Raw genomic sequence first — 10559 nt, forward strand, 5'->3', positions numbered from 1 at the left:
ACCTTTTTTCAGAAACACACTTATTGGTACACTCCCATACAGCTAATATTTTATTATGTCACTCACATATGTTGGTGATCATGACAAGCCACTAGTCTGACAGACATCTTTTGTCATATTATCTCCACCTGCGGGCCCTTTGGGATATTGTCCCCTGAGAATCTCTGAAGCACCATGTTGTATTTTCACAATTATTAATATAAATTGTTTGCAGACTGTGTCTACTTGATTCCAGGTAACACACACCAACCATTATTGAAATCTGATCATCCTCATTCTTATTTTCTGCATAGTTTAATATCATCTTCCCTCTAAAAGTTTGTAGACCTGTTTCTGTCATCTTTGAATTCTCAAAATTTTGCCTTCTTTCCCTTGAATTGAAGCTCCTTGAAAGAAAATATGTACTTTTTCTTGTGCTTAACAATCTTGACTGACTCACTGGTTCAAAAAATGGTATTTTAAGCAACACAAAGGGAACATTAATATTTTAATGCAATGCAATACTTAACATGCCTCTTTTGAGTTGAATATTCCCCATCACTTCACTGTGACTTGGCTTTCTTATGTATAAATGCAGCTGCCAACTGGATCTACCAGCAAAACTACAAACTTCTCTGGCCTCTACAATCAGCACCAAGCTGCCCTTCGCCCTTGTTAATGCTGAACCTGCTGCCTCTTGGTTTCCCCTCTTTCACTGCTCATTACACAGCAATCTGCTTTCTGTCCCTAGCTCTTCTCTAAACCTGCTCTTGTCAGGGCATCGAGGCAATGAAAATGAAAGTCTTAGTCATTCAGCTGTGTCTGATCACTCTCTGTGATCCCATGGACTGTAGCCCATTAGGCTCCTCTGTCCAGGGGATTCTCCCGGCAAGAATACTGGAGTGGGTTGCCATTTCCTTCTCCAGTGGATCTTCCCAACCCAGGGATCAAACCTGCATCTCCTGATCTCCTGCATTAGCAGGCAGGTACTTTACCATCTGAGCCACCTGGGAAACCCTGCATGCCTTCTTGCTAAATCCAATAAGTACTATTCAACTCTCATTTAAGGTGACCTCCTGGAACCAGTCTGTACTGTGGTCTATTTCCTCCTTCCTGAGAACACTTGTCTCTTCACAGTGCAGTACTCTCCTGGTTTTCCTCTGGCCTCCCTGGCCTCCTTTCTTCATGTCTTCCCAATCTCTTCCTGGCCAGGTGTTCCTGAGGGTCATTTCCTGTACCTTCTGACCCCATCCATCAACCCCAGCACTTTATGCATTTTTCCTGGGAAACATCATTTCCTACCAGGCTTTTGTATACCGATGATTTCTAAACTGAATCTGTAGCCCAGTTTTCTTTGAGAGTTATACACATTTTCTTTTCCTTGAATCAGACATTGTTGTATCAGACATTTTCACTTATCTGTCTCAAAGGGAAATCAAATTCACCACACCCAAAATGGAACAGATTATTTCTTTTCTAAACTTTCTTCTGCATGCCTCATCTCAGCGAATGATTTCACTCTGCATGCGGATGCCCGTCAGAAACTTGACCCTATTTTGCATGCTCTCCCAGTCAGCCAGTTACCAAATCAATTCTGTTTTCAGTCTCCAGTCCATCCCATCTTTCTTGTCCTCACTCCATCTTCCTCTTTCCAGCTTCATCCTCTTTTTGTCCAGATTGCTGTTTATCGAATTGTTTCTTCTAATCCATCTCAACACCATTGAGGGTTATTTTCTATAGGCAAAATATGACTATGTCACCACCACATTTAAGATCCATTTAAAGCTTTATGCTGCCTTAGAATAAAGTCTAAAATCCTTAACATAGTTTGCAAATTTCTGCTTACTCTCTAGCTTTAACTCATCAATTCTTCCAGCACATCCTGTGTTCCTACCGTACTGTGAAAAGGTTATGCTCTGGAATATCTAGGAATTGCACATGCCAACCCTGCCTCCAGAATACCTTTGCCCTCAATGTGTCTCCATTCACTTGCTCATCAACTCTTTATTTTTGAGGGTCAAACTTGACATTACTTCCTTCAGGGGAGACCTTCCCTAAAAACCCCAGCTCCTCTCCCTGCCATGGCTCTTCTCCCACCTCTTACTACAGTCATTTGTCTTACCTGCAGGAGATGACCTCAGACTGCCAGTGGATGCTGAAACCACAGTTCAGTTCAGTTCAGTTCAGTCTCTCAGTCGTGTCTGACTCTTTGTGACCCCATGGACTGCAGCACACCAGGCCCCCCGTCCATCACCAGCTCCTGGAGTTTACTCGAACTCATGTCCATTGAGTCAGTGATGCCATCCAACCATCTCATCCTCTGTCATCCCCTTCTCTGCCTGCCTTCAATCTTTCCCAGCATCAGGGTCTTTTCAAATGAGTCAATTCTTCACATCAGGTGGCCAAAGTATTGGACTTTCAGCATCAGCATCAGTCCTTCCAATGAATATTCAGGACTGATTTCCTTTAGGATGGACTGGTTGGATCTCCTTGCAGTCCAAGGGACTCTCAAGAGTCTCCTCCAACACTAAGTTCAAAAGCATCAATCCTTCCGCGCTCAGCTTTCTTTATAGTCCAACTCTCACATCCATATATGACTACTGGAAAAACCATAGTCTTGACTAGATGGACCTTTGTTGGCAAAGTAATGTCCCTGCTTTTTAATATGCTATCTAGGTTGGTCATAATTTTTCTTCCAAGCAGCAAGCATCTTTTAATTTCATGGCTGAAGTCATCATCTGCAGTGATTTTGGAGCCCCAAAAAATAAGTCTGCCAACCACTATATATATATACACATATACACACACACACACACTTATAATAAAGTTTCATATCCTTTTGGCCATTTATGCAGTTCATGAGGTTTTCATGGCAAATACACTGGGGTGGTTTGCCATTCCCTTCTCCAGTGGATCAGGAGGTACTGAAGAATGTGCTAACCATTGGACAGTTGCACTCATCTTCCATGCTAGTAAAGGTCATGCTTAAAATCTTGCCTGCTAGGCTTCAGCATTATGTGAACCAAGAACTTCCAGATGTCCAAGCTGGTTTACAAAAGGAAGAGGAACCAGAGATCAAATTGCCAACATTCGCTGGATTGTAGAGAAAACTAGGGAATTCCAGAAAGACATCTACCTCTGTTTCATCAAATATGCTAAAGCCTTTGACTGTGTGGATCATAACAAACTGTGGAAAGCTCTTAAAGAAATGGGAATACTAGACCATCTTACCTGTCTCCTGAGAAACTGGTATTCTAGTCAAAACAGTTAGAACCCTGTATGGAACAATTGATAGGTTTAAGATTGAGAAAGGAGTAGCTCAGGGCTGTCTGCTGTCACTCTGTTTATTTATCCTATATGCTGATCGCATCATGAGAAATGCCAGGTTGGATTAGTTATGCCAGGCTGGAATCAAGACATGTGGGAGAAATATCAACAACCTCAGATATGCAGATGATACCACTCTAATGGCAGAAAGCTATGAGGAACTCAAGAGCCTCTTGATGAGGGTGAAGGAGGAGAGTGAAAGAGTTGGCTTAAGACCAAATATTCAAAAAAACTGATCCCATTACTGCATAGCAAATAGAAGGGGAAAAGGTATAAGTAGTGATGGTTATCCTCTTCTTGGGCTCCAAAACCACTGCGGATGGTGACTGCAGCCATGAAATCAGAAGACGACTGCTTCTTGGCATGAAAGCAATGACAAATCTAGACAGTGTGTTGAAAAGCAAAGACATTTCTCTGCTGACAAAGGTCCACATAGTCAAGGCTATGGTCTTACCAGAGGTCACATATGGTTATGAGAGCTGAACCATAAAGAAGGCAGAACTCCAGAGAATTGGTGCCTTCAAACTGTGGTGCTGGAGAAGACTCCTGAAAGTCCCTTGACAGCAAGGAGATCAAACCAGCCAATCTTAAGGGAGATCAACCCTGAATATTCACTGGAAGGACTGGTGCTGAAGCTCCAGTATTTTGGTTATCTGATGTGAACAAATGACTCATTGGAAAAATCCCTGATGCTGGGAAAGATCGAGGGCAGAAGGAGAAGAGGGTGTCAGAATATGAGATAGCTGGATCCCATCACTGATGCAATGAACATGAACTTGGGCAAACTCTTGGAGATGGTGAGAGACAGCGAGGCTTGGCGTGCTGCAGTCCATGGGGTCACAAAGAGTCGGACATGACTGGTGACTGAAAAATAACAAAATAAAAATTTAATTTATAAATTAGGCACAGCAAGAGATTACCAGTAATAGATAATAAAATAGGACAATTCTACAAATAGTGCATCAGTTCAGTTCAGTTCAGTCACTCAGTCGTGTCCAACTCTTTGCGACCCCATGAATCGCAGCACACCAGGCCTCCCTGTCCATCACCAACTCCCGGAGTTCACCCAGACTCACGTCCAACGAGTCAGTGATGCCATCCAGCCATCTCATCCTCTGTTATCCCCTTCTCCTCCTGCCCCCAACCCCTCCCAGCATCAGAGTCTTTTCCAATGAGTCAACTCTTCGCATGAGGTGGCCAAAGTACTGGAGTTTCAGCTTTAGCATCATTCCTTCCAAAGAAATCCCAGGGCTGATCTCCTTCAGAATGGACTGGTTGGATCTCCTTGCAGTCCAAGGGACTTTCAAGAGTCTTCTCCAACACCACAGTTCAAAAGCATCAATTCTTTGGCGCTCAGCCTTCTTCACAGTCCAACTCTCACACCCATACATGACCACAGGAAAAACCATAGCCTTGATTAGACGAATCTTTCTTGGCAAAGTAATGTCTCTGCTTTTGAATATGCTACCTAGGTTGGTCATAATTTTCCTTTCAAGGAGTAAGCGTCTTTTAATTTCATGGCTGCAGTCACCATCAGCCGTGATTTTGGAGCCCAGAAAAATAAAGTCTGACACTGTTTCCACTGTTTCCCCATCTATTCTCCATGAAGTGATGGGACCGGATGCCATGATCTTCGTTTTCTGAATGTTGAGCTTTAAGCCAACTTTTGCACTCTCCACTTTCACTTTCATCAAGAGGCTTTTGAGTTCCTCTTCACTTTGTGCCATAAGGGTGGTGTCATCTGCATATCTGAGGTTATTGATATTTCTCCCGGCAATCTTGATTCTAGCTTGTGCTTCTTCCAGTCCAGCATTTCTCATGATGTACTCTGCATATAAGTTAAATAAGCAGGGTGACAATATACAGCCTTGACATACTCCCTTTCCTATTTGGAACCAGTCTGTTGTTCCATGTCCAGTTGCTTTCTGACCTGCATACAAATTTCTCAAGAGGCAGGTCAGGTGGTCTGGTATTCCCATCTCTTGAAGAATTTTCCAGTTTTTTGTGATCCACACAGTCAAAGGCTTTGGCATAGTCAAGAAAGCAGAAATAGATGTTTTTCTGGAACTCTCTTACTTTTTCCCTGATCCAGCGGATGTTGGCAATTTGATCTCTGGTTCCTCTGCCTTTTCTAAAACCAGCTTGAACATCAGGAATTTCACGGTTCACATATTGCTGAAGCCTGGCTTGGAGAATTTTGAGCATTACTTTACTAGCGTGTGAGATGAGTGCAATTGTGCAGTAGTTTGAGCATTCTTTGTTTTGAGCATTGCCTTTCTTTGGGATTGGAATGAAAAATGACCTTTTCCAGTCCTGTGGCCACTGCTGAGTTTTCCAAATTTGCTGGCATATTGAGTGCAGCACTTTCACAGCATCATCTTTCAGGATTTGAAATAGCTTAACTGGAATTCTATCACCTCCACTAGCTTTGTTTGTAGTGATGCTTTCTAAGGCCCACTTGACTTTGCATTCCAGGATTACTGGCTCTAGGTCAGTGATCACACCATCATGATTATCTGGGTCATGAAGATCTTTTTTGTACAGTTCTTCTGTGTATTTTTGCCATCTCTTCTTAATATCTTCTGCTTCTGTTAGGTCCATCCCACTTCTGTCCTTTATTGAGCCCATCTTTACATGAAATGTTCCGTTGGTATCTCTAATTTTCTTGAAGAGATCTGTAGTCTTTCCCATTCTATTGTTTTCCTCTATTTCTTTGTATTGATCACTGAGGAAGGCTTTCTTATTTCTTCTTGCTGTTCTTTGGAACTCTGCATTCAGATGCTTATATCTTTCCTTTTCTCCTATGCTTTTTGCTTCTCTTCTTTTCACAGCTATTTGTAAGGCCTCCCCAGACAGCCATTTTGCTTTTTTGCATTTCTTTTCCATGGGGATGATCTTGATCCCTGTTTCCTGTACAATGTCATGAACCTCATTCCATAGTTCATCAGGCACTCTATCTATCAGATCTAGTCCCTTAAATCTATTTCTCACTTCCACTGTATAATCATAAGGGATTTGATTTAGGTCATACCTGAATGGTCTAGTGGTTTTCCCTACTTTCTTCAATTTAATTCTGAATTTGGCAATAAGGAGTTCATGATCAAAGTTATATGAATATGATCTCTCTCAAAATAGCTTATTGTACAGGTTTATTTTTCCGTCTTAACTAAGAGCTTATCATGCAGTCATGCATTGTGGTCATAACCTCTGTGGTGTGGGTAGTGGCACCAAAACTAGCACACACTTCTTTTTTACTTCTTCACAATTTCACAAATAAAAGATTCTTTCTTACCATAGATCTTTGCAACGTCAGCATATGATTTTTTTCTTTCCCTATTAAACCAAGAACTTTCACTTTTTCACATAAGAGAAGGAATTTATTGCTTCTCTTCAGCATATCCGAATTGCCAGCATCACTGCTCTAATGTTTCAGGGCCACCATGCAGTTAAATAAGGGTTTCTTGACTTAATAATAGATCTGATAACCAAGATGGCTGCTAGATGCCTAAACCAGTGGGAAATGCTGCACAATGAGATGTTTCATGTCCAGGGCTGGATGGAGTGTATGTCTTGAGATTTCATTATGCCCCTCAGAATGGCATATACTTTTAAACTTTTTTTTTTTTTCCTGGAATTTTCCATTTAATATTTTTCAGACTGAAGTTAACATCAGGTAACTGAAGCCATGAAAAGTGAAGCCAGGGATAAGGGAAATTTTCTGTATTTTTATCCCTGTCATAGCACTGACTGTGTTCTCCACTGGACTGTAAGCTCCTTAAGAGCAGGGACTGAGTCTTCTTATATCCCCACTCCCAAGCACAATGCCTGGCATAGAGGGGGCACACATTCAATAGCTGTATCCAACTGAACTAAATCAGAAAATAATCTTTAAGGTAATTTTGAGGAGAAGAGGGGTGACAGAGGATGAGATGGTTGGATGGCATCCTTGACTCAATGGACATGTGTTCTAGCAAACTATGGGAGACAGTGAAGGGAAGCCTGGTGTGCTGCAGTCCATGGGGTTGAAAACAGTCAGATGACAGTTACTGAACAACAACAAAAAGGTAATTTTTAACAATAACTTTCTATGATGCTGAACATTAGAATCCATCTTTTGGAACTTATTTTCTTGATGATCTCTTCTTTTTCTTATATAGACATAGAAACGAAGGCTTACAAAGAAATATCTCATATAGAGTTTCTTATAAGAACTTTCAAAGCAAGCCACCAAAACAACTTATTTTTCTTGAATATAAACAAGAAAAAAAAAAGCATCCTATATGCATTTAAAGATGCTGCTAATTGCATGAATCAGAAAGAAAGTTTCAGCCATTGTATTAGTTTCTTAGGACTGCCAATAACAAGCTACCACAAAGTATACATTTATTTCTCACAGTTCTAGAGGCTGGAATTTTTCTTCCTTTTTTTTTTTTTTTAAAAACACACACACACACTAAGAATACTCTTTAAATCTTACTATGAAGCTTGACCACTTTTTCCCCTAATCTAATACACTATTTAGCTGTTGCATGGTATTATATACTATGCAGGTCTTGAAATTTATTTAACCATTTCTATATTAAATTCACATTATTTCTAGTTTTTGCCACTATGACTAACACTGCATTGGTATGTATTATCTTCAAAAACATATCCTTATACTGATGTTTTAAATAATATAATTTCCTAGAAGTGGGCAAGCTTGATCAAATAGTTTATATGCAGTAAATTTTAATGGAATTTTCAAGATTGTATTTCAAAAAGAAGAAATGTAGCATTTCGCCTCCACCAGAAATTTTGAGAGTCTCTATTGCCTCAACAACATCAAGTGATTTTGCAGGCTTTAATTTGGGCTAATCCTAGGGAGAGGGAGGGTAAAAAAATATATCTAATTTCTTTAATTTTCATTTCCACGACCTCTAGTTTTGATTGGAGTTTCTTCTTCCCCTTAGAGATCTTCTCTTTCACCTAAAAGAATTCCAGAGTAGATACTCCAAAGCTAATAACTTAGCTCCATGACTTCCTAATGGTTCATACCCAAAAGAAAGGAGTATGGAGAAAAGGGATCATCACCCTCAGCTATCTGTTTTCACTTAAAGAAATCTGTAAAAGTCCCAGTCAACAGTTTCCAAACACATTTTACTGATCAGATCTTAGTCATTTGGTAACGCCTATCTGAAAGAGATAAAAAAATGTACATTGTTAGCCTTTTTGGGGATTGTGTGGTTTTCTCAGTTCCTTTCTATGGATATGCTTGTTCCATATTTCTTACTTCTCCTTGGGAGGAAATTCTCAAGATCATATGTCTGCAAAGCCCGGCCAGGTGCTGACAACCCTGCATTTGCTTTCCTGAGAGTGAGGCTATACATACACATAGGGTTGTATATTCTCTCAGTCCTGCAGAGCTGGTCTGGCTTCTGCAGTTCTCACTGGCTGTCTGTAAAGGCTCGTTCTCACTATTCTTAAGGGTGAGCCTGGGGATCTGGGGTGTGGGTGAATAACATAGGGCAGTGAGGGTGCCTATGGGTGAGGAGGGAGGGATTCTCAGGCTGGTGGCCCCAGTGATCCATGATGAAACAGCTTGTATGCTTTTTGTCCACTTGATGCATAGGGTTCTCAGTTCGGACTACTGGTCTACCAGTCACTTACTGTCCCCTGGCCATGCAGTTCATGGCCAAGTATGCTGGATGGGGCTAAAGAGAAATGGGCTTCATAGGGAGCATCAAGTCAGGAGCCCTTACACTTTCTCACTTTCCTTATGGGAGAAATAGTGGGCAGAGGTCTCTCCTGACATTAGGCTATGCTGTCCACTGGGAAGGGAGATGTGCTGTAATTCTTCAGTGCTCAGCTTTCTTTATAGTCCAAATCTCACATCCATATATGACTACTGGAAAAACCATAGCTTTGACTAGACAGACCTTTGTCAGCAAAGTAATGTCTCTGCTTTAATATTCTATCTAGGTTGGTCATAGCTTTTCTTCCAAGGAGCATCTTTTAATTTCATGGCTGCAGTCACAATCTGCAGTGATTTTGGAGCCCAAGAAAATAAAGTCTATCACTGTTTCCATTGTTTTCCCATCTATTTGCCATGTAGTGATGGGATCAGATGCCACGATCTTAGTAGAAGGACATGTGCTCATCTTCTCCTGTGAGAACTCCAGTATTGCAACTTGCTGCTGAACAGCCATCAAGAGGAGAATGTTGGATCCCACCAGAAAAGATACCCCTTGTCCAAGGGCAAAGGATAAGCCCCAGCAAGATGGTAGGAGGGGCAAAATTGTGTTTAGAATAAAACCCCATACCCACCAGAGATGCTTAGAGGGCTCAAACAAAACCTTGTGCACACCAGGACTCAGAGACCCCACAGAGTCTGAGCCATACCTGCCTTTGAGTGTCTGAGTGTCTTCTGCAGATGCACAGGTCAGCAGTGGCCTTCCAGGGGGACAGGGGCTCTGGCTGCAGCAGACCTGGGAGGTGAGGCATGTGGCATAAGTCCTCTTGGAGGACATCACCATTAGCCCCACCATAGAGCCACTGAGCAGATGACCCACAAACTGGAGAACAATTATATCAAAGACATTCTCACAGTTAGGGAAGTTCTAGGGCCCACAATAGATTTACCAATCTAGAGATCTGGTAAAGGGACTGAGAACCCCCAGGGAATTTTACTTTGAAGGCCAGTGGGATTTGATTATGGAACTTCCACAGAACTGGGGAAACAGACTCTTGGAGGGCACAAACAAAACCTTGTGCATACCAGGACCCAGGAGAAAGGAGCGGTGATCCCACAAGAGACTGAGCCAGACTTGCCTGTGAGTGTCTAAGGAGTCTGTGGTGGAGGCTTGGGTCAACAGTGGCATGCTGTGTTGTTGGCTGCACTGAATACAACAGTCTGAGCATAAGTCCTTTTGAAGGAGGTTGCCATTACCTCCATTACCCCTACCATAGTTTGGCCTCAGGCCAAACCACAGGGAGGGAACACCCCCTCCTCCCCACCTCCCATCAACATAAAACTGGATTAAAGATTTCCTGAGCATGGCCCGGCCCATTGGAGCAAGACCCAGATTCCCCTACAGCCAGTCCTGCCCATCAGGAAGCTTCCACAAGCCTCTTATCAATTGGTGGTGATTGTCAAAATTGGTGTTTGTTTGGAGAAAGATGGTCATCTGCCATGTTGATGACATCATTGTTAGGGTTTCTAATGTGCTCCTGATGGATGTTTATGTGGTGTCCTATTTTTCACCATTACAAAT

The sequence above is a fragment of the Bos indicus x Bos taurus genome, chromosome 20 (genome assembly GCF_003369695.1).
Source record: "Bos indicus x Bos taurus breed Angus x Brahman F1 hybrid chromosome 20, Bos_hybrid_MaternalHap_v2.0, whole genome shotgun sequence".
Classification (NCBI taxonomy): Eukaryota; Metazoa; Chordata; class Mammalia; order Artiodactyla; family Bovidae; genus Bos; species Bos indicus x Bos taurus.